Raw genomic sequence first — 24,513 nt, forward strand, 5'->3', positions numbered from 1 at the left:
TTTCTATTTGTTTAGAATTTCTTTGATTCTTTTGTCAGTGTGTTTTCTACATACAGGTCCAGCACATATTTTGTTAGACTTATACCCAAGTACTTCATTTTGGGGATGCAATTGTAAATGTTATTACCATTTAAAAAATTTTAAATTCCAATTATTCTTTGCTGGTATATAAAAATACAATTTACTTTTGTATATCAACCTTGTATCATGTGACCTTTTTAAACTCATTTTTTTTAATTTTCTACATGTTATCTATGAAAAAAGAAAGTTTTATTACTTCCTTCACAGTCTGTATGTCTTGTATTTCTTTTCCTTGCCTTACTAATCTTGATGGTACTTCTAATAAAATGTTGAATTGCAGTGGTCAGAGAAGGCAACCTTGACCTATTCCTGATCTTGAGGTAAACACATTCAATCTTATACCTTCTAGTATAATGTAAGTTGCAGGGGAGTTTCCCGTAGATACCTTCAATGAGACTAAAGAAGTTTCCTTCTGTTACTAGTTTTTGAGCATGTTTAAATCATGAATGGATGAAAAGTTTGTTAAATGATTTTCTGCATGTATTAATATGATTAGTGTGTGAATGTGCTGAATTATATTAATTTGTTCTTGTATGTTGAAACAGCCCTGAATTCCTGTGATGAATCTTACTTAGTTGTGATGTATTTTCATTTTATATGTTGCTGGATTTGATTTGCTGTTACTTTCTTATGGATTTTTGCACCTATATTAAATACAGAAATTGCCATGTATTTGCATTTAATTTTAGTGCTCGTGTTAGGTTTGGGTATTAAGGTAATGGTGACTTTATAAAATGAGTTGGGAAATGTTCTCTCTTTTGTTTTCTGGAAGAGGTTGTGTAGAAATGTCTTATTTATTCCTTAAACTTTGGTAATGATTCTACAGTGAAACCACTTGGAACTGCAGATTTCTTTTGTGGAAGGGTTTTACCTACATATTCGATTTTTAAAATATATTTGGGGGTATTCAGGTTATGTATTTCTGCTTGAGTGATTTGGGTACTTTGTGTCTTTCAGGGAACTGGTCTATTTCATCTAAGTTATTGAATTTATAGGCATAGAATTAATAGCTTTCTCTTATTATTACTTCAATGCCAGTGGAATCTGGAGTGTTTACTTTTTCATTCTTGATATTGTTGATTTGTGTTTTATCTCTTTTATTCTTATTATTCTTGCTAAATGGTTATTAATTTTGTTGATCTTTTCAAAGAACCAACTTTTGTTTTTATCGATTTTCTCTATTTTCTATTGATTTCTGCTCTTATTACTTCCTCTCCTCTTATTACTCTGGATTTTCTGTACATTTTTTCCACTAGTTGCCTAAGGTAGAGCTTGCATTCTGTATTGAAACAAACACTCTGATACATGTTAAAATGTTAGAATGGCTGGTTAGTGTGATCAAATTCCTGTTTTCCTGCTGGGCTGTCCTGTGAAGATTGATCCTCCTCCACAATTTTATTCCACACTAATGTTATTTAAGTAATTATAAATGAGAAGACCTCCTTCTACTTGTACACAATGTCACTTTACCCACTTGCCCTAAACCTCATATGCACAAGATAATTCCAATGAAAAGCAATTCATTACTGAATTATTTACTTAATTGCTACAGACTGCGGCTTTCTAAGAGACTCTCTGGATGTTTCCTCTTTCCTTAATTCTCTCCCTTTCTTCCTCTACTTCTCATAGATCTATCCTTACAAAAACTTTTCTATCCGTAGTCCTCATTCTTTGCCCCTTACACTGGATGCCTCACTCTTGCAACAGAAAAAAGTCTCAGTGTCTATTTCCTCCATTCTTCTAAGTCATGCCATGAGTGTTGGAAAGGTTATGACCACAGGTAGCTGCTGAGTTTTGAGGATACTCTCCTCACTATAATTACTCCTAGCATTACCAAGAGGAGGAACTTCACATTTCTCTGTGTTGGTGTCTCTGACTCCTTGACTGGAGGTTGGGAATATCGAAGGGGTGAAAGATAAGCTCTGGGGTCTTCAATGTCACTGTGTGTTAAGAGAGAGAGAGGGTAAGAGATGAAGACTTCCACTTTCAATCTGCAGCTAGCCTTCTTAAGTATTCAAAATAAAATACACATTACAAATGCACTTCTAATAGAAATGTGTATCCCTTCTACAAATGTAATTTTATTCTACACCTTTTTGAATAATAATGCTAGTGTTCTTATATAGAAACATTTCTCAGGCTCTAGGTTATACTATACATTTTCTCCATATTAATCAACAAGAAATGGCCCCACATTGCTTTCTACCCTCTAGGCTCCTCCTTGGTCATATGAGGGCATCAGAGTTTTCCCTTATCTTACTGCAATCTATTTTTCTCTTACTGCATTGCATCTGTGAGCTTTCTCTCTCCTTCTACCACTTCTTCCATTATAATTGATAAAGGTTCTCAACAGCTACCTAGTAAATTAGAAGATAAAAAATTAAAAACCATAAGAAAGCACCATCTGCACTTGTGTTTATGTATGAGTGTATACATATAAAGTGACTTATTTACTCACTCCCTTTTCAGAGGACATCTAGATTCTCTTTTCTCTTTTTTGTCATTACAAATAATGCAGCAGTGATCATTCTAGTATTTATATCTTTGTATATATGTGCATTTTTAGAAGGATAAGTATAATTGCTGGACCAAAACATATGTGTATTTAATATTTTGATAGATATTGAAAAAATTGCCCTTTAAATATTGCAAAAATTGCCCTTTAAAAATTTCCCAATCACACTCTCCTAACAGTATGTCATAACACTACATTAGCGTACCTTTTTACTTACAGCTTCACCATTAAATGATAACAAAAGATATTACATTATTATAAATTTTATAGGTAAAAAATATCCCACTCTTGTTTTATTTTGAATTTTCCTGCTAATCAGTGAGGTTGAATATATTTCATATGGCAACCTATCATTTATATTTGCATTTTTGTGAATTTCATGTTCATAACCTTTGTGATTTTTCTATTGGATTGTTTGGCTTTTCCACTTAATTTGTAAGTATTTATTGTGTATTCTATATATCCATCCCTGTCTGTTGAATATGATAAAAATGTTGTTTTCCAGGCTTTTACCTTTAAAATTCATGAATTATTTTGTAATACAAACGTTTATTTTAATAAGGCAAAGTCTGTCAATCTTTGTTTATAGATTTTAGATACTGTACTGTGTTTTGCTTTAACAAAACATATGTGCTGGGGTGCCTGGATGGCTCAGTAAGTAGAGCCTCCAACTCTTGCTTGCAGCTCAGGTCATGATCTCACGGTTTGTGGGATTGAGCCCCAAGACAGGCTCTGTGCTGGCAGCCTGGAGCCTGCTTGGGATTCTCTCTCTCCCTCTCCCTGCCCCTCCCCTGCTCACACACTCTGTGCATGCAAGCTCTTTCTCTCTCACTCAAAATAAATAAACTTAAAAATAAATACAAATAAAAATATATATGTACTTAATGCATATATTCACACGAAAGTACAATAAATAAAACAGAAGGTTATGCATCAATTTGTTGATAGTGGTTGCATGTGAGGAGTGAAATACAGATGGATGCACAGAGACTTTTAAGTTAGCTTTGTATACAATTCTGATGCAATGCATAGATATTTTATAAAATACTATATCTGTAGATTAGTTGTATAACAAAAACCTTTAAAAACTAGATGTAAAAATGAGTCTTTCCTCTTCCCATTTTCTTTATTCTCACTATGATTATCTTTCTCCTCATTCCTCCATTGATACTGCTCTTGCCAATATTATCAATGATCTCTAATTCTCAATGCAGTGGACACAGTTGTCATATTTTCTGACTTTATTTTGCATTTGACACCAGAATCCATTCCCTTCTTGAATGTTACTGAATTTGACTTTTTGTAGTACCATTTCATTCCAGTTGTTTTCTAGCCCCTCTAATCACTGTTGATTTTTCACTGTTTATAACTGAAGAGTTAATTTCCTCAGAATTCATGGTACAACCTTCTGCTTATTCTTACTCTATAACTTCTCATTCAGTGACTTGGTCTACAATGATGTTATTAATAGCCAGTTATAACTGGATGACTCTTAAGTCTCAATCTCTACCACAGGTAAACTAAACCAAATACTTTATTCTAGTTGAGGATATTCTATATGCCTCCTTCCATTTTCTATCAGGTTCTAAATTCACTCAATTTTCTTTCTTTCTATCCCTCACATCCATTCTTCTTTCTTCAATCATCCTGATCTTACCCTAATGCACGCTCTATTTCTCCTTTGGCCTCTGTACTTTCTTACTTTGTCCACCTTATTTCATTTCCTCTCCATATTATTTTGCTAAGATAAAAATCTAATCATATCACTTTTTTTGCTTAATATATTCACTTGTCCATTGTTGACTAGAAGAAAACTCAAATTTCTAGGATGGCATAATAGTCCATCTATGAGTAGACTTCTACCTCATCTCATTACAGGCTCTTTTGAATCCAAGGATCTGGTTTCTATTGAACTACCTAAAGTTCTACGTGTTCCTCTCTTACATATTTTGCACATGTTCTTTCTCAAAGGATCACCATTCCTCAGTTCTTCCATGGGTGAAATCTTACTCCTCTTCCTGATTCAATTCAGTAACTCTCTTATCTATAGTGTTTATTCCCTACTGCCTCTAAACTTCAGATACGACTGATTGCTTTCTAAGCAATAATAGTACTTAGAAGATGTCACTTTATTGTAATGATCACTTTACCTGTTACTATAACTACTCTGAAAACCTTGAGAGGAAGTATGATGTCACATTTATCATATTATTCCCAGCACAAAGCATGCCATTTGATATATTATAGGTGCTTAACAAACCCTTGATGAACAAACGAAAAGATTGTACATATCTTGTTTTTGTTTCAGGGGAGATGTTGAGTGAAGCAGAAGATAATATATGACTTCTACATGTTGTTATGGGATGAATTATGTCCTGCTGAATTTATGTGCTGAAGCCCTAACCTCAAGTACTTCAGAACGTGACTGTACTTGGTGATAGGCCTTTTAAAGAGGTGATTAAATTGTAATAAGGTGGTTAGGGTGGGCCCTAATCTAATCTGACTGGTGTCCTTATAAGAAGAGGAAATTTGGACACAAAGAGATGCCAGGGATGCATGAACACCAAGGAGTGATCGTGTGAGGACAAAGGGAGAAGGCAGTCATTTGCAAGCCAAGGAGAAGAGCCTCAGGAGAAACAAAATCTATTGACACCTTGAACTTGGACTTGGTGGCTTCCAGAACGGTGAGAGAATAAATTTTTGTTGTTCAAGTGACCAATATTATGGTATTTTGTTATGTTGGCCCTAGGAAACTAATAATACTTAATAATACTAATATTTACATGTATTTCTGTCCCTGACTTCTTATATTAGCTTTCTAGTGCTACTATAACAAATTACCACAAACTCTGTATCTTAAATCAATAGAAATTTATTTTCTCACAGTTCTGGAGGCCACAAGTCCAAAATCAGCATCCTTGGGCCAAAATCAAGGTGCCCACAGAGTCATAATCTCTCCAAAGGCTCTAGAAGAAAAAACTGTTTCTTGTTTCTTCTGGCTTCTGGTAGCTACTGTAATTCCTTGGTCATTACTCCAATCTCTACCTCTATGGTCACACTGCCTACCCTTCTATGAGCTTCTTTTCCAACTTCCTTCCCTTCCACCTTCTCTCCCTTCTTCTGGAAATGGCAAGGCAGAAGAGGTTGAAAGGGGCTAAATGATTCTTTGCCAATGTTCCTCCACTAAGGTCATGACAGAGCTGTGACAAGACCCCTAAGCTAGGTCTCTTTTTCACAACATTACATACACTGTCTCTAGTTTAGAATTATGTAAAATCAAAGACAGCCAAGCTGTCACCACAACACTGAATGAAGATCCTCATTACTCTGTATGTATTGCTGAAAGTATTACATCTTAAGAAATTAGAGGCATGTCACACTCTGCTATATCTCAGGCAGAGGAAACGCTAGATTGTGATGATCATTAAAAGGATAGCCATGAATGAGAGGAAACAAGTTTTGTTAATAAATGTGTGTGAAAAAAGACAATATGTAGGTATTATCAACATAATGAGTGTTTTTCAAAATTGGCTACTCTGGATTTCAATTACTAACTTAGTCTTTGTCACACTTCAGCTATATCCTCACAGAATCCAAATCAGAATGAAAATATTAAAAAAAAATGTCATTTGACTATACAGTGCCATAAATGTGCATATGCTTTTCCCCCAGCTGAATCAATCTGCTACTTTGATATAACGTAGACACATCCATAGTTAAAATTTTATTTTTGTATTGTCAAGTAAATATTTTGGGAGGCAAAAGACTTGGCTACCCTTAGGACTTTGACAGACTCTCTATAACCTGGAGACAAGTTACTTAGCCATAGTTCTAACCCACTAACATTAAAACTAATAATAGATACCCTTACATTCAATAAATAGGGGGAATTTTCCATGAGCCAGTGACAATCATTTATTCATTCTGCTTTTTTAAAAAGTTTATCTTTGAGATAAAGTTTATCTTATTTATCTTGAGAGGGAGGGAGGGGGGAGAGAGAGAGAGAGCGCGAGAGAGACGGTGGAAGGGTGGGGGAAGGGCAGAGAGAGAGGGAGAGAGGGAATCCCAAGCAGGCTCTGCACTGTGCGCTGTCAGCATTGCAGGGCTGGATCGTGAGATCATGACCTGAGCTGAAATCAAGAGTCCCACGCTTAACCGAATGAGCCACCCAGGTACCCCTATTCATTCTGCTTTTTATGTGAATAAGAAATGGTAACAACTGCTGATGGAATGGGAAGCAATGCAAGCCATTGACCAAGTTGATTTTTCTCTCATGCATATTCTTGTTTTTCCTCTAAATTAATAAAGTCTGACTCTGCTCAGCAACACTGAATGATCACATTTGAAGTTCTACTTAAATTTTGCTATACTGTTACATTTTTCCTTTTATATTTATATTTTTCATATACATTTATTTGCTTGTATATGGGGGGCTTATTAGAAATTGCCATTTTTGTTGGTGGGAATGCAAACTGGTGCAGCCACTGTAAAGAATAGTATGGAGGTGCCTCAAAAAACTAAAAATAGAGCTACCCTATGATCCAGCAATTGCACTATTAGGTATTTACCCAAAGGATACAAAAATACAGACTCAAAGGGGTACATGCACTCCAATGTTTATAGCAGCATTATCAACAATAGCCAAACTATGGAGAGAGCCCAAATGTCTACCAACTGATGAATGGATAAAGATGATGTGGTATATATATACAATGGAATATTAGCCATCAAAAAGAATGAAGTCTTGCCATTTGTAACAATGTGGATGGAGCTGGAATGTATTATGCTAAGCAAAGTAAGTCAATCAGAGAAAGACAAATACCATATGACGTCAGCCATATATGGAATTTAAGAAACAAAACAAGGGTGCCCCGGTGACTCAGTTGGTTAAGCATTGGACTTCAGCTCAGGTCATGATCTTATGGTTCATGGGTTCAAGCCCTGCATTGGGCTCTGGGCTGACAGCTCAGAGCCTGGAGTCTGCTTTAGATTCCGTGTCTCCCTCTCTCTCTGCCCCTTCCCTGCTTGTGCTCTGTTTCTCTCTCTCTCTCTCTCTCTCTCTCTCTCTCAAAATAAATAAAACATTTAAAAAATTTTTTAAATAAAAAAAACCATATGAACATATAGTAAGGGAGAGGAGGGAATAAAAGAGAGGGAAACAAACTACAAGAGACTCTTAATGATAGGGAACAAACAGGATTAACAGAGGGAGGTGGGTGGGAGATAGGCTAGATGAGTGATGGGTATTAAGGAGGGCACTTGTGATCAGCACTAGGTGTTGTGTATGTAAGTGATAAATCATTGAATTCTACTCTTGAAACCAATATTGCACTGTATGTTAACTAAAATTTAAATTGAAAAATAAAAATAATAAAAAATTTTAAAAATCATACAAAGTAAAAAAATGTGCTTTAGGGAACATGTTTAACTTTTTTTTTTTTTTTACTTCTAGTAATGATTTTCACTTGATGCAATTTAATTGAAAAGATTGGAAGAGGAGAGGCTGTGGACAAGGAAGGTAACTTGGGGGCCACTAGCTTGTACTTAACGTTCCTTTTGAGCGATAATCAAGAACGTGGTAAATTACAAAGAACATAGTGCCAATTTTTAAAATTTTGACCCAGAATTATCTATTACTCTTTTAATGATCTTTCTAACACATGAGGAGTAAGTTGAATATTTCCTAAGTCTAGGAACTTTAGATGGGGTGTTTAGAAAAAAAAATGTTATATCTAATGAAAAATACCTGTCCAGTGCCCATCAACCTTCTCCTCCATTTTATAGGAAGTCTCAAACTGCAACCACAAAAAAGGCACACAGAAAAATGAATAAAAAAGAAAAAAGTAGGTAGTTGGAGAGAATTTGCCAACATAATCTGCCTAGAAATTGCTCCCATAACTTGCAATAATTAGAGAACACAGCAGAGTTGAATCTTGGAGGAGATAGAACACCTCAAGTCATTGAGAACCACTAGAAAATTGAAAAAGATGTGAGTGAAGAGGTGATGGAACCACTTATAGTGTTTTGCTGGGTTTTGAGGAGTCTGATGTGCTGTTAAGTCTCTACATCTGACAGTATTTGGAAAATTACCCATGAGTATGCACGGAGGTTTCCATTGGCCAAACAGATATAGGGCTTGTTAATAACATTTTAATCAACCCTTTTCTAATGTTCATTTATGATTTCTGTAGGAGACAGAACTATGATCCCATGTGGAAATTAGTAGAAATGCATTTCTTTTTGAATGGTACACCTACCAGATTTAAATCAACTTTAAGTTAAACACCTTTCCTTCCCCATAGTTTAAGAACTTCTGAAAATGACGTTTTGTATGTATTATCATATTGTGTTATTTAATGCATCATTATTTGCTCCTTTTTATCTCCTATGATGTTACACAGTAAAACTCACGTTAACCTCACTTAAGAAAATCATCTTTTAGTTTTTGTTTTTGCTTGTTTGTTTGCTTTGGCTTTTATCTTTTTTTTAAGTTTATCTATTTATTTTGAGAGAGAAAGAGATCATGCAAGCAGGGGAGGGGCAGAGAGAGAGAATCGAAGCAGGCTCTGCTTGCTTAAACCCATGGAGCTGTGATATCATGATCTGAGAGTCAGTTATTCAACAGACTGACCCACCCAGGTGCCTCTGCTTTGGCTTTTATCTGATCCTATAATTTCTAATACCAAAGACTTTCAAGCAGTCTGTTAAATCCATGGGCCATGGACTTTATCTTATGGTAACCCATTCCCACCATTGACTAGAAAGGCACCCTTAAGCCACTTTATTAAAGGCTTTCTTTTAGTTTTCTTGCTTGCTGTACTGGGGGAGGAAACTGCTATTTGGAATCCTGATTAATAGGATTGTGAAAATTTCATTATATACCTTGTGTTGGCCTTATGGTAAGCATTCAAAAAGGGCTAGCTATTATAATACTCAGTGTATAAAACTTACTGCTCTTCTCCCAGTGACTTGATTCTTATCATAAAACAGGAAGTGTCTACATCCTGACACAAGTTGCATATCTGGATTTTTACCAATTGCCTCTTGTATAAAAGCTTGCATAGAAAAGAATGTTAAGCCTGACCTACCTTTGTAAAGATGAATTTCTCACTTCCATTTAGAAGTAATTGTTTTCCTTAGATTATTAGTGTATTTAGCATATTACTTTATCTTGAATATTCATTCAAGAAAAAGAAGGCCAGGGTCAGTCAGTATTCTAGGCCACTTTTCTTTTTATTTTGAGTTTCCATTCTCTGCTAAACATTGTATTAGGAGAAGATTAAAACAAGACAAAAAAATACCCGATAACAACAATAAATAAACTCCATAGTTTTTCCCCTTAAAGATCCTGTTAGGGACTATGCTAGAAACACAACTTGACCAAATTTAGGCACAAAGACGACTTTACCAGTTCCAGTAACCAAAGGGAAGGTGGGCAGTGGTGCAGCCAGGCCTTGGAGACACTGGGAACAGTGGCGCCCTCTTTGCCAGCCCCTGTTTCTCTGTGGTGGTCTCTTTACCTCCTGCAAGCTGACTTCTTCCATGAGTTCTTCAGTCTGGCTCCAATGGCTCTTGTCCTTACTGCTTCACCATCTGGGAGGGGCAGAGCAGAGCTGAGGTCCCAGAGAAGCACTCTGACTGCCTGGCACAGAGTCTACACTGGTCATTGTGTCCAGGGAGGTGCGCGACTGTGACTCTCAGCCTCCACTAGAATCCCGTTGTTCCAAAGAGGAAAGATGAATGTACCAGAAAATTAGAGGTGATGCTTCCAGATACTTTGGGTAGAGATGGAGAATGCTGGGGCAAATAAACAGTATCTATATGAAGGTAGCTTTGGTGCATGACTGCCTGAATTTTTGTTCTGAATTTCTAGTTTTCAGCCCATGTGAGCTTGGAGCAGTGACATGCCTTCCCTGAGCCTGTCTCCTTTCCTGAAAAGTGGGGATATATAATAAGTGCCTCATGCACATTGTCTGGCATGCTGTAATCACCCAATAAGTGAATTTTCCTATTTTTTTAAGTGAATAGATTCTTTGGGGAGTTAGGGGGGAAATACTTTAGTTTTTTTTTTTAAAGTAAGCTCTACACCCAATGTGGGGCTCAAACTCACAACCTGGAGATCAAGAATTGCATAATCTACTAACTGAGCCAGCCAGGTACCCCAATAAGTGAATTTTCTTTTTCTAATTATCATGTCTTCTGCTTTGGCTAAATGATCCCCATCTCTCATTTAAATTAAGCTAATATAATTCTCCATTCTGAAAACAGCTGGGTTAAATTCCCATTGGGGTTCCTGCTACCAACTTTATGACAAGAGCTGAAATAATAGCCACGATTGGTAGCATGGGAGATAGCCAGTCTTGTTTTCCAGGAATTCAGTTACCTCCCAAGGGAGAGTGACATTTCTGGGTTCCTATCAGGAGTTGTCACCATCTACACAGTCTGTTGAATTCAAATTGGCAAAAACTTGTAGAGGTATCCAGTTTTACCACAAACCTTTAAATCAGGTGATAGGGTAGGGTCTGGGGACATCAGATAGCTTTTAGCAATTCTCACGTTGACTTTTTCCTGATGACTCTCTTGGGAGACTGCTCACGGCAAGGGCTTCAGGGCAATTTAAGCCTTCTCCAGAGAAGTTATCTTAGCTTGTGAGTGGGTAGCCAATAAGCTGGCAAAGAGACAGTAGGATTTTGCCACTGCACACATCCCATGTGAGATAACAACAACAACAACAAAAAGTATATTTCCAAAGCCCTCAGAAACGTAAATTTTTCTGAAATGTCTGCTAGAAATAGCTTTAGATATTTCTAGGCTTGAGAAGGCTGGTAGGTTCATTTATGTTCAGCAGAAAGCATCCTGTGCAGCCATATGCAGCTTCTCTAATGCCTGCGTTACTCAGAAGCATGGGATCCTCAGTGTGTTGATAAGGGCAGCGTACCTTCACCGCTTACATCATCTGAAGGGAAAGGGTGTTTTCTTTATTCTAAGTGCAACAGACTGGACTGTGGCTTATGCTTTGAATGTTGATAACAAGTATTTTGTAAAATAAAAATCAATTTAGAGACAAGTCTTCAAATCCACTGGGTCTGTCTATGTTTACTTGAGGCAGAAAGGTGTGGATGGATTCTAATGTGATCCCATGGGGGTGTTTCTCAAAATCATTTTTCAACCATATACTATTCCACTTCAAGGAGAAAGTTTAAAACAGCCTTGCTTGGAGTTAAACATGTAGTTTTCTATCTGAACATAATCATTTTTCTTTGAATGATCATTCACCTGTAAGTCTTTGGTTTCAAATTACTGCTTGGATCCTGTAGTTTTCTCCTCCTCCTACCTTCCATCCAATACGTGGCTGAATATTGCTTGTGATGCTTGCCAATTAGTCATCTATTCAGGTCATTTTGGTCAACTTATTCCCCACAGGAAGGATAAAACCATTTTATAGAATGTTGTGTACAGCATTCATTATAATTTCCCTTCATAGAATAGTTGCAGATTTTTTTTATGTAACATTGGTTTGGTGATAAAGTGCAATGTGGAGATTTACAGATCTCTTTCCCAACATATATATATACATATATATACATATATATATATATTCCCAACAAATATATATATATATATATTCCCAACAAATATATATATATATATATATATAATTCATGAACTCTAAAGCAATTTAAAAAAAACATTAGAGAATGTAGCAGAATGTGGGAGAAATCTTGATTCCCGCCCCACGCCCCATGCCCCCAGCCCCAATCTCAGACATAGTGTTTTTGGTTTGTTTGATCCAAGGGGAACAATCTGAAATGGTGAGCAGCATTGTGCTGAGGGATTTGCATGACAATACTGTGCACTAAAAAGTAAACCTCCACGTGACAGGTGTTTGACCCAGGCCACAAAGTGCCAATTTAATGTGAGAGACTGATTGCTGCATTGTGGAAACAACCAAGGAGCTTGTGCTGGGAAAACAATGCCAAAAACGCAAATCTGCAAATCCATTATGATTGTCAACTCTGCCCCGACGTGAGGCTCGAACTTATGAACCATGAGATCATAACATGAGCCGAAACCAAGAGTTGGACACTCAACTGACTGAACCACCTAGGTGCCCCAAGGTTTCAGTCAACTTGAAGCTACACATTCTTCCTCCCATAAAGTAAGAACTTCTGCAAGTGTATGCAGGGTCATATTGTATTATTTAACGCTTTATTAGTTGTGGCTTTTTTGGTAGGAATGCAAAACGGGGGCAGCTGCAATAGAGAACAGTGTGGAGGCCCCTCTAACAATTAAAAACAGAATTATTATATAATCTAGAAATCCCACTTCTAGGTACATATTTAACGTTTATTTATTTATTTATTTATTTGTGACAGAGAGAGACAGAGCATGAACGGGGGAGGTGCAGAGAGAGAGGGAGACACAGAATCGGAAACAGGCTCCAGGCTCTGAGCCATCAGCCCAGAGCCTGACGCGGGGCTCGAACTCCCGGACGGCGAGATCGTGACCTGGCTGAAGTCGGACGCTTAACCGACTGTGCCACCCAGGCGTCCCTCTAGGTACATATTTAAAAGAACTGAAAATAGGATCTCCAAGAGACATTTGCATACTCATGTTTACTGTAGCATTATTCTCAATTGCCATGAGGTGCAAGCAGCTAAATATCCATCGCAAATGAATGGATAAAGAAAATGCGGCATAGATACACACTGAAGTGTGTTCACCCTGCAAAAAAGGTGGAAATCTTGTTACGTGCTACAATGAGGATAAACCTGAAAAGACATTATGTTAAGTGAAGTAAGCTAGCCACAAAAGGACAATTAGCGCATGATTCCACTTACAGGTGGTATCTAAATTAGTCAATCTCTTAGAAATACAAAGTAGAATGGTAGGTGCCAGGAGCTACAGGGATAGAGAAAAGGGGGGCTGCCTTTCAAAGAGTATAGAGTTTCAGTTTTGCAAGATGAAAGTTTTCTAGAGATCTGTTACACAGCAATGTACTTACAGTTAACACTACTGTACTTAAAATGGTTGAGCTTTTACATTTTTTATGTGTTTTTATTTTTTATTTAAATGTTTATTTTGAGAGAGAATGCAAGCAGGGAAGGGGACGAGGGAGAGGGAGAGAGAGAATCCTAGGCAGGCTCCAAACTCAGCGTGGAGCCCCACATAGGGCTTGATCTCATGATCGCAAGATCGCGACCTGAGCTGATACCAAGAGTCCACTGCTTAAAAAGACTGAGCCACCCATGCACCCTTTTCATGTGCTTTTTAACACAATAAAAAAAAAAGGATTTCATGCTAGGATAAGCTCTAAAAATTATTTATACTTCACGTATTCTCTATTCCTACAGCAGCATTTCATCATAATTTCTCTTATTGTCTCTTCTACTTGAATGTACCTACTACATATATTTCCTTTGTCTTTTGGATGTCTCATTCAGTCCCAACTTTCTAAGAAGAATAGTTTTCAAATTCCTTTAATAAGTCCTTATAAGAAAAGTACAAACCTCTGGAGCTTCAATCAACTGTTGTTGGTCTAAACCACAATTATTTCTCCGTGCTGGACCAACATGTAGCTATGAATAGCTCTTGAGTAATCTATTGTTGGGGAGGAAAATTAATTTCCCCTTTACACCTCTAGGTTCTTGGCTATAACACCCCTAAAATAAAAGATTAAGAGGAAAAAACACCCCAAATTTACTTCCTATGTACACAGGAGAGAGCCAGGAAAACTGAGTAACTCCCCCAAATGGCTAATGTCATCACCTTAAATACCATCTTCAGCTAAAGACAAAAGATGTTGGGGTGAGAAGCCAGTTAAGGGAAGTTATCAGGCAAATCACAGTAAACAAGGGTATGGTTGTTATCTACATAACAGTCCAAGGCCCTGTCTTCTCCATTGGTAAGAGTTTCTAGAGTTATAGTCATTCTCTTCTTCCTGGTATAGCCAGGGAGATACTCTTACAAACAGAGATTTCTCTTTATAAATGCAAATTTGTCTTGTAAAAGGTAACTCCTAATCCATTTGTAGAGCTTCTGTGTCTGCTAATTTTTTGGATACATTATCTCATTTTATTCAAATACCAGCCTGAGCACACATGGTCTAAGAACACTCAAATAATAAACAAAATACAAGTAGATGTTAAAAATTGGTCTTCAAACATTATAGTCAATGATGCCATACTTGCCTATGATCTTACCAGCATAAACTATATCCAAACATTGGTGGCCACCAAACTATTCAGCAGAACTTGCTTAACTATGAGCTGTTTCAAGCTACCAGTTTGAGCACTCTTCAGTATTTTTTTTTTTTTTTTGTTTCAAATTCTAGATAGCTATAGGGATGTGACCAGGGGTTAGAGGAACCAGCTCAAGCTTGGTGTAGTGCCAAAATGTGGCCAATTGAGGCTTTGAATAAGTCATAGCAGCATTTACCAGTGCCAGGGCCTTCTCTCAGAGGTTGTCAACAAATTGGGCCAGCGTTCTAGGATGGAAAATCCATGAATAGCCACTGAGTGTCTGCTCTTTCTTGAATAACCATGTCAAAATAATCTCTATGACAAAGAGGTACAATTAAGGGCGGCATATTTGCTCCCATTCAGTATAAACAAAAAAATTTAATTTTATTTGAGTAATCTATACACCCAACATGGGGCTTGGACCCAGAACCTTGAGATCAAGAGTCACATTCTCCACTGATTGAGTCAGCCAGGTGCTCCCCAATTTTTTTAAACAATTCTTTTAAGATTTTATTTTTTAGTAATCTCTATACCTAACGTGAGGCTCAAACCCATAACCCCAAGCTCAAGGGTTACATGCTGCACTAACTGAGCCAGCCAGGTGTGCCTCAGTATAAGGAAATTCTAAAACTAGGGCAGGTAGAGTAAAATGTATCTCCAAAGTTAGTAAGGGCAAAAATACATTACAGTAAACAAAAACTAAACCAGAGCAAACCACCTATTGAATATTCTCAACCTAATGTTAGTTTCTTATCTGGATGCTTCATCTTTCTATCAATTGCCTTCCCTGTCTCTTTGAAACCTACCTTGTAGATTTCCCTTACCTTGTGTGAAAACTTGCTAAAAGAGTAGAGATTGTAAATCTGACCTTCCTTTGTAAGGTTGAATTTCCCATTTCCATTTAGAAATTATTGTTTTGCTCAGATTATTAGTGGTATTTTTTAAAAGAATTTTTAAAAATGTTTATTTTTGAGAGAGAGAGATAGAGAGAGAGAGAGAGAGAGAGAACAGAGGAGGGGCAGAGAGAGAGAGGGAAAGAGAGGATCCCAAGCAGGCTCTGAGCTGAGAGCAGAGAGCCTGATGTAGGGATTGAATTTACCATCTGTGAGATCATGACCCAAGCTGAAGTCCTACACTTAACCCACTGAGCCTCCCAAGCACCCCAGACTATTAGTGGTATTTAGCCTATCACTTTACCATGAATATGCATTCAAGGTAGAGGCAGCCAGGGACAGTATTCTAGTCTGCTTTTCTTTTTTTCTTTTGAGTTTCTATTCCACACCAAACACTGTATTAGAAGAAGATCAAAACAAGACAAAACAAACAAAAATAAATAAAATCCATAGTTTTTCCCCTTAAAGATCCTGTTAGGGACTATGCTAGAAACACAACTTGACCAAATTTAGGCACAAAGATGACTTTAGCGGCTCCAGTAACCCAAGGGAAGGTGGGCAGTGGTGCAGCCAGGCCTTGGAGACACTGGGAACAGTGGCGCCCTCTTTGCCAGCCCCTGTTTCTCTGTGGTGGTCTCTTTACCTTCTGCAAGCTGACTTCTTCCATGAGTTCTTCAGTCTGGCTCCGATGGCTCTTGTCCTTACTGCTTCACCATCTGAGAGGGACTGAGCAGACCTGAGGTCCCAGAGAAGCACTCTGACTGCCTGGCACAGAGTCTACACCGGTCATTGTGTCCAGGGAGGTGCGCGACTGTGACTCTCAGCCTCCACTAGAATCCTGTTGTTCCAGAGAAAGTGTAAATGACTGAACCGTGGGCATATACTTTAAGTATTTTGTTAGATCAAAATAAATTTGGAAGAACATCCTCACCCCCGATGCCTTGCTAGTTGAGTACAACAAAAAGGGGTAGATGGATTCTAATTTTATTCCATGTGGCATTTCTCTCCATCATTTTTCACCATATATTATTTCCTTTCAGAGAAAAAGTTTAAAACAGCCTTGTTCAGAGTAAATACCTAGTTTTCTATCTGGAAATGATCATTTTTCCTCGAAAGACTATTTATCTGTGAGTCCTTGGTTTAAAATTACTGCTTGTATCCTGCCATTTTCTCCTCCTCCTAATCCTCCTTCCAATACATGGTTGAATTTTGCCTGTGATATTTTATGTCTAGGCATCTATTCAGGTAAATTTTCTTAACTTATTCCTCCACAGGAGGGAGAAAACCACATCCCCTCCTGGCACATGGGAGGATTTTATCTCATTTTATAGAATGTTTTATACAGCATTCATTTTAATCTTCCTTCATATGATGGATTGCTGTTATCTCTTTTCTTATATAATGTCACTTTGGTGCTAAAGCAAAATGTGAACATCTACAGGTACCTTTTTTTTTTAAATTTTTTTTTCAACGTTTTTTATTTTATTTTTGGGACAGAGAGAGACAGAGCATGAACGGGGGAGGGGCAGAGAGAGAGGGAGACACAGAGTCGGAAACAGTCTCCAGGTTCCGAGCCATCAGCCCAGAGCCTGACACGGGGCTCGAACTCACGGACCGCGAGATCGTGACCTGGCTGAAGTCGGATGCTTAACCGACTGTGCCACCCAGGCGCCCCTACAGGTACCTTTTTTAAAAAAGGTATCTTTTCAAGAGAAATATTTTCCAGGGGCACCTAGCTGACTCAGTCAGTAGAGCATGTGACTCTCGATCTCAGGGTTGTAAGTTTGAGCCCCACATTGGGTACAGAGATTACTTAAAAATAAAAACTTAAAAAAATTTTTCCACTCACTCTAAAGTAATTGAAAAAAATCACTGGAGGGGTGCCTGGGTGGCTCAGTCGGTTAATCATCCAACTTTTGATTTCGGCTCAGGTCATGATCTAACCATTCGTGAGCTCGAGCCCCCCATCGGGCTCTAGCTGACAGTGCAGTGCCTGCTTGGGATTCTCTCTCACGTTCTCTTTGCCCCTCCCCTGCTCACACACATCTCTCAAAAATAAAATAAACATTTTTGATAAAGTCACTGGAGAATGTAGCAGAGTGTGGGAGAAATCTTGATGGTGAGGAAAAATATCCCAGACATAGTATTTTGGCTTGTTTGACCAAAGGGGAACAATCTGAAAGGGTGAGCAGCAGTGTGCTGAGGGATTTGCATGACAATACCGTGCACTAAAAAGTAAATCTCCTCATTGCACGTGTTTGACCCAGGTCATAAAGTGGCATTGTAACATGAGAGATTGATTTTTGTGTTGTGGAAACAACCAAGGAGCTTGTGCTGAGAAAACAATGTCAAAAGGCCGAATCTGCACATCTCTTACGACTGTCCACTCTGCCCTCTTGAAGCATAATCTCCTGCAGCCAAGGGACCCCCTTTTCCTCCCTGGTAATCCAACTGGCTTTGCCATGAGGTTCTGTTACTTTACCCATGATGTGCTACAGGTGGTTGTGAAAGAGGAGCCATTTGTGAGCGCCACGAGGATAGAAATCTCAAGACTCCGGTGCCTGGTTTACTGATCACTACACTCCAGGTACGGCCACCCCAGTGGTAGCAAATGTCCAGGCGGCCTTACGGGTAAACAGAGAAAGTCCCTTTCCTTCTCAGTCTTATAGATGTGACCCCATCTTCAGCTGCCAACCACCAGGCTGTTGATGCCTGGTCAGGGTGGGAATTGCTTGCTTATAAGAAGCAAATGATAAATAATAAGCCCTAAGTGCATCCTCGCGAAAAACTACTCATAAATATGACCAGCAGATAAGACTGCCCCTTCTTTCCTTACAAGAAAATTTAATACTCTATTCCCAAGGAATAAAATGGGATCTGGGCCCATCAATTCTAGCAATTTATGCTTTTGTGTAATCAAGCCTTTTATTTTATTTTTTTTGAAAAGGGTGTAGAAATGTAGCAGACTATCCCAAGCCGATTTATTAGTTGGCTTTTTTCTTCTTGTACTTCCTGTGCCTTCATTCCAAGAACACTTTGAAGGTTTTTCCTTCCCCTTCACCCACAGCCCCTCATGCTTCTGCATCACCGGGTCACGCGCTCATTTAGTACGTAGGAAAGACCAGGCACTGAGCTCCCTGACTTTGAAGATGCCCCGCAGTGGGAAGAGGACATGTGGAAGAAAACCAGTCATTGCAGCGCTGGACCGTGAGACGAAAGCATCTCTGGGTCAGCCTGAGGATGTTGAGGATGCCCCTGAGGAAGGGTTAGCATCGACTGAGCTGGTTCTTGAGCAGCAGGTAAGGCTTAGCCAGAAAGATCAGCCTATAAGCAGAGGAGGAAAAGAAATCCTAACAGGTGGAAGAGCATGGCCAAATACTCAGAGGTCTGAGGGCCCTTAGCACACTGAAAGAACTGAATATAGGCAGTGGATGTGAAGCAAGCAATGTGTGCGTGTGTGTGTGTGTGCGCGCACTCACACGCACGTGAGTGCGTGTTGCGCATGTTCACACGCATGCAGTGGTGGCAGCCGTGAGGGCACAGTGGAAGAGAAGTCTGTGACTTTCTAGGTCATCTGGCTGAATACAGTGTTCACGTGTTTTCAGGCCACAGGGGATAATCCCACTGCAAACAAGTCACATAAAAACATTTCTCTCTCATGACTATGAACACCAAACACGAGGAAAAAAAAAACTGAACCAAGCATGTCATTGCCTTTATTATTGGCATAAATCCAAAAACAGATGGATCAAGTTGAGGACTAAGGGAGACGGGCAGTTTCTAAGCCCCTGTTGTTCTGAATCTGTATAGTGTGACTTTATTATATGAAGTGCTGCATGTTCATACTGCTTTCCATGTCAGCCCAAATATTCAATTAAAAATTAAAATATAGACTGATTCCAATTTATAAATACATTATGCATCCAAATCCCATTTCTAAGTTTGTTGTTTGCTCACAATGTGTTCGCCTACAGAAACAGCATTACAAAACCCACACCCACATCCCAAGCTCATTTTCCTATTGTGTACTTGAGGAACAGTGCTCCTGGGTCCTTACCACTATGTATGTCTAGATGTCTCATGTCCTGCATGACCCAACGGCACTTCGGTCAACATACATACAACCACGTCCTCATTTTCTCTCATGCTGCTAACCTCACACTTGCTCTTCCTTCTCTGTCTCTGCCCTGACTCACTGCATTTCTGTCATCCAGACATCTGAGTTGGAATACTTGCAGTCATTCCTCTTCATCTTCCATGTCCCATCAGTCACTAAATCCACTAATCTGCCTAAGGGCCACTCTCATCTATTCCTTCCTCAGCACTTCACTTCCCTAACCCAAGCCTTCATCTTTCTCCCCTGAATGAATGACTACAATTGCCAGACTTTCTTGCTTTAGGCTCAGAGTGACCTCACTAAGATGTACTAACTTCACATCTTACATCCTTCCAGTGGCTCCACATGATCTTCCAGGTGGCAGCCAATCTTATTAATTCCTTGCACAAGGCATCTCTGTGCACACCAACTTGTGCCCTACATCCCAGTCCCATGAAACAAGTGGTCGCCTCCCCCCTTCAGATATGCTGGCTCTTTGCTATCACTCTTCTACACCTTTATGCATTCCTCTTACTTTACCTCCTACCATTTCCTTGTCCTCTTTCAGAAATTGGCCCAGAACATCGCATCTGAAAGTCTTCGTTATTTATTTAACAATTATTAACCAGTTATGTATTGAACCCGTGTTGTCTGGCACTGTGAGAGAACCTGGAGACTGAACGATGAACAAGAAGTCTCTGCCCTCAGGAGTTTTGACGGGAAATAGCTGAGCAAATAGACACTTACAAACGGGTAATTAGATCAGGGAAAGAGAGACTGTATTGGAGCAGTTGGGAGTACTTAATCAAAACTGGAGAGGTAGATTCTGAGAAGTGACTTCTAAGCCAAGACCTGAATAATAAATAGAAGTGACCACCAGGCAAATGGGGAAGGGAAAAGGAGGGAAAGTGGTGTTAGCTAAGGCCTAAAGACAGACACAGCAACATAATTTACAGAGTCTGGTGCAAAATGCAAATGTAGGGACTTTAGGTTAAAAGAGCAGGAAAATAAAAGTGCTCTTAATGGTGTTAAAATATAAACTGTTTCTTCCATGGTCTCTTTGAACCTGTCATGGTGTTTCTTTTTTTTCCCCTTCTTTTGGTGCTATGTTACATTTCCTCCTATAAGGGCATGCTGGCAGTACAACTGCAAACCGTCATAGGTGCCTAGGAGCCTGGCCTGAGGTTAGGAGCACATGTGACCCACAGGCTGCCTGTTCCATCTTCCACCAGCAGCCAAACCAATGAGACTTTCGAGAGTAGGGAAGTTAAGCTAGGTATCTCACTTCCCATGGGTCATAAATGAGCAATCCCAGAGGGATTTCAACCTCCACACTGAGATGCAATCAGTTCTTACTTGAATCAGAGGTGGCTGAAGGGCATGACCCCTCCAAGATGACTCTGAATGGGCTATGGCACCGATAGCCTGGGGCATGTAGAGGCATTGCCATGTCCTGTCCTAGAATGCCATGGACACAGTCACCTGACTCCAGTCCTCTCTGTGCCTCTGGCCAGGTCCATGCTCCACAGGGTGAAAGGCAGCATCAATTCCTGGATGGACATGAGGAGGGAGAGACTGTGTGGGGCACACAGCACCAGGGGCGGACATCCAGTTCTCCCAGAGAGGTCAGGAGGTGACAAGAGGTGGGGCAGTCTGAGTGGAGGCTTCAAGCACTGTTACATCCTCCATTGACCCATGGGGCTTCAAATAAAAACACAAATTCAAAGATAAGTTTATTAAGAATTTCAAGATGGAAAGTTGGCATAAGGAGATGAGGAGCTTTATGGATCCTCTTCCAGTGAAACAACTATAACTGGTGAAAATCGTGTGCACACACACACACATATAGTATTGAAGCAACCATTTAAAGTCTCTAGAAATTGTTCTAAGGACATGCATCAAATTAAATATGTTCAAGAAAACTGCCAAATCTCAATCAGCAGAGTACAAGTCCATTTGAGAGAGCATTTGAACCACAACTTCTTCCCTACATCCCTCTCTCAGCTCAGTAATAAGGAAGCTCCACTCTAATGGGATGCAGTCAAAAACACAGGGCTTTCTTTCCTCCCAAGCCCCAGTTCAGGACAATGGTACCTCCCAAGATAGACAGGCTACCAGCATTTTTCAATCCTAACAGCTTGGAGTTGCAGAGGCTCTATTCTAGGAAAGACCAGTCTGAGACCTAGAGGATCTCTTCCTCCCTCCAACTCCCACTTCTAGGGCAGAGCATCACCCCAACTTTGGGCGAGCCCCTCCAATAGTGGGGCTCTAATCACCATCACCCCAGCTCACTCATTGGATGGAGGTTCTATGCTGGAAGAAGTAAATCAAAAAGACCAGAGGACTGTATCTTAAACCAGTATCCTGCTTATGAAGCAGAGGTGTCACTCTGAGAGAAGTGAGCCACATTTTGTGCCCTCAGCTCTGGATCAGTAATGGTTTTGCTCAGGGGAAGAGGCGGGTTGTAGGAACAGAGAGCTCTAAAGCTCTCCCTAAAGGAAATTATTTTGAACAGAATGTTGATACTTCAAGGCTAAGGGTGCTACCCAAACCAATGAATATCTTAGTGGTAATCAATTACAAAGAAGCTGGTCGCTGAATGAGAACAGCAAGCTAAACTCTAAACCAGCTAGATGTGTATCAAAGAGAATCAAGGAAGGCGATGGCTAAGAGACATCATAGGGTTGGAACACACCTCAAAAACTAGCCTCAAAGGTTACTTCTGCAAAGAGACAGACACTAATGGGATCAGACTGTGGAGCAATTTATGCCTCAGGGCAATATTGAAACCAACAGCAAAATCAGCCAGTAATTAATGAAACCTAACAGGTACATGTGAATCCAACTGAAGCAAAGAACTTAGACCAGGAGAGAAACAAGACTCCTGCAGAAGCCACTGTCATCCCAGGGTGAATATGTGCATGTCCAAGACTGTACTCTTTGAAGAATTACATCACAAGGTACATCCTGATGGGGAAATAAGACTTCACTAAAATAGTTCAGCCAAGCCACTAAACAAATAAGCAAACAAAAACAGTGAACCTGAGAGGAGGGTATTAGTATGCAGAATTGCTACATTGTCTAAAATGTTAAGTATCCAAGAGAAAAAAAAAAAACACAAGAAAACATGACCCCTACATAAAAAACCCACATCAAATATTGTAATTAATTGTAAATGACTAAACATCTTTCCATTAAAGATGTTCACTCTTAACACTTCTATTTAACATTGTATTGCCCCATCTCGGACAATTAAGCAAGAAAATTAAGTAAAAGATATCCAGATCAGAAAAGAAGAAATAAAACTATATTTCTTTGTGGATAATATGACCTTGTATACAAGAGCTATAAGGAATCCATTTATTAAAAAAACTACCAAAATTAATGTATGATCAATTTCAGCGAGGTTGCAGGGTACCAGATCAATACACAAAATCCATTTGATTTCTATACACTAACAATGAAAAATCTGAAAATTAAATTAAGAAAACAATTCCATTGGGGCGCCTGAGTGGCTCAGTGGGTTGAGCTTCGAACTCTTGATTTCAGCTCAGGTCATGAACCCAGGATAATAGGATCAAGCCCCGTGTTGGGCACCATGCTGAGTGTGGAGCTTGCTTAAGATTCTCTCTCTCTCCCTCTGCCCCCTCCACTGCTTGTGCATTCTATCTTGAAAAGAAAAGAAAAGAAAAGAAAAGAAAAGAAAAGAAAAGAAAAGAAAAGAAAAGAAAAGAAAGAAAAGAAAAGAGAAGAAAAAAAATTTCATTTGTAATAATATGTTAAAAAGGATGATACCTAGAATACACTTCACAAAAAAAGTATAAAACTGATATTCTGAAAACTGCAAAATATTGTTTTAAAAGAAATTAAAGAAGACTTAAATGAATGGAAAGACATCCCATGTTCATGATGCAAAAGACTCAATATATTTTGGATGACAGTTATCTATAATTTAATCTATAGAGTCAATCCAATCCTTGTTAAAAACTCAATTGGCTTCTTTTTGCAGAAGTTGACAAGCTGACAATAAAATTAATGTGTGCATTCAAGGAATGCAGAATGGCTAAAATGATCTTGAAAAAGCAAATCAAAGTTGGAGGATTCACATTTCCCAACTGTAAAACTTTCTATAATGCTACAGTAACCTAGACAGACAGGTCCTGACATACTTAGACATATAGATCAATGAAATAGAATTGATAATCCAGAAGTAAGCTTTTAAATTTATGGTGAGTTGATATTTGACAATTATGCCAAGACAATTCAAAAGGAAAAGAATAGACTTTTCAACAAATGGTCCCAGGATGACTGGATATCTACATGTAAAAGAATGAAATTACAGCTCCTTTCTTACACCATACACAAAAATTCACTCAAAAATAGGTCATAAACCAAATGTAAGAGCAAAAATTATAATAATCTTAGAAGAAAATACAAGAGTAAGTCTGTATGACTTTGGGTAAAGCAAAGCCTTTTTAGATAGGACCCTAAAAGCACAAGCAACCAAAGAAAAAAAGAGATAAATCATACTTCATAAAAAGCTCAAAAGCATAAAAGCATAAAAGCTTTTGTACTTCAAAGGACACCATAAAGTGGCGCCTGGGTGGCTCAGTGGGTTAAAGCGCCCGACTTCAACTGAGGTCATTATCTCACGGTTGGTGGGTTTGAGTCCCGTGTATGGCTCTG

At 38.9% G+C, this 24,513-nt stretch overlaps 1 pseudogene; it reads right to left on the reverse strand.

The window, feature by feature from the left end:
• Nucleotides 1–14,516: 14,516 nt before the first annotated feature.
• On the reverse strand, nucleotides 14,517–18,217 carry LOC101101115 (annotated as a pseudogene).
• Between the last annotated feature and the right edge of the window lie 6,296 nt (nucleotides 18,218–24,513).

This window comes from Felis catus, chromosome X (genome assembly GCF_018350175.1).
Source record: "Felis catus isolate Fca126 chromosome X, F.catus_Fca126_mat1.0, whole genome shotgun sequence".
Taxonomy (NCBI): Eukaryota; Metazoa; Chordata; class Mammalia; order Carnivora; family Felidae; genus Felis; species Felis catus.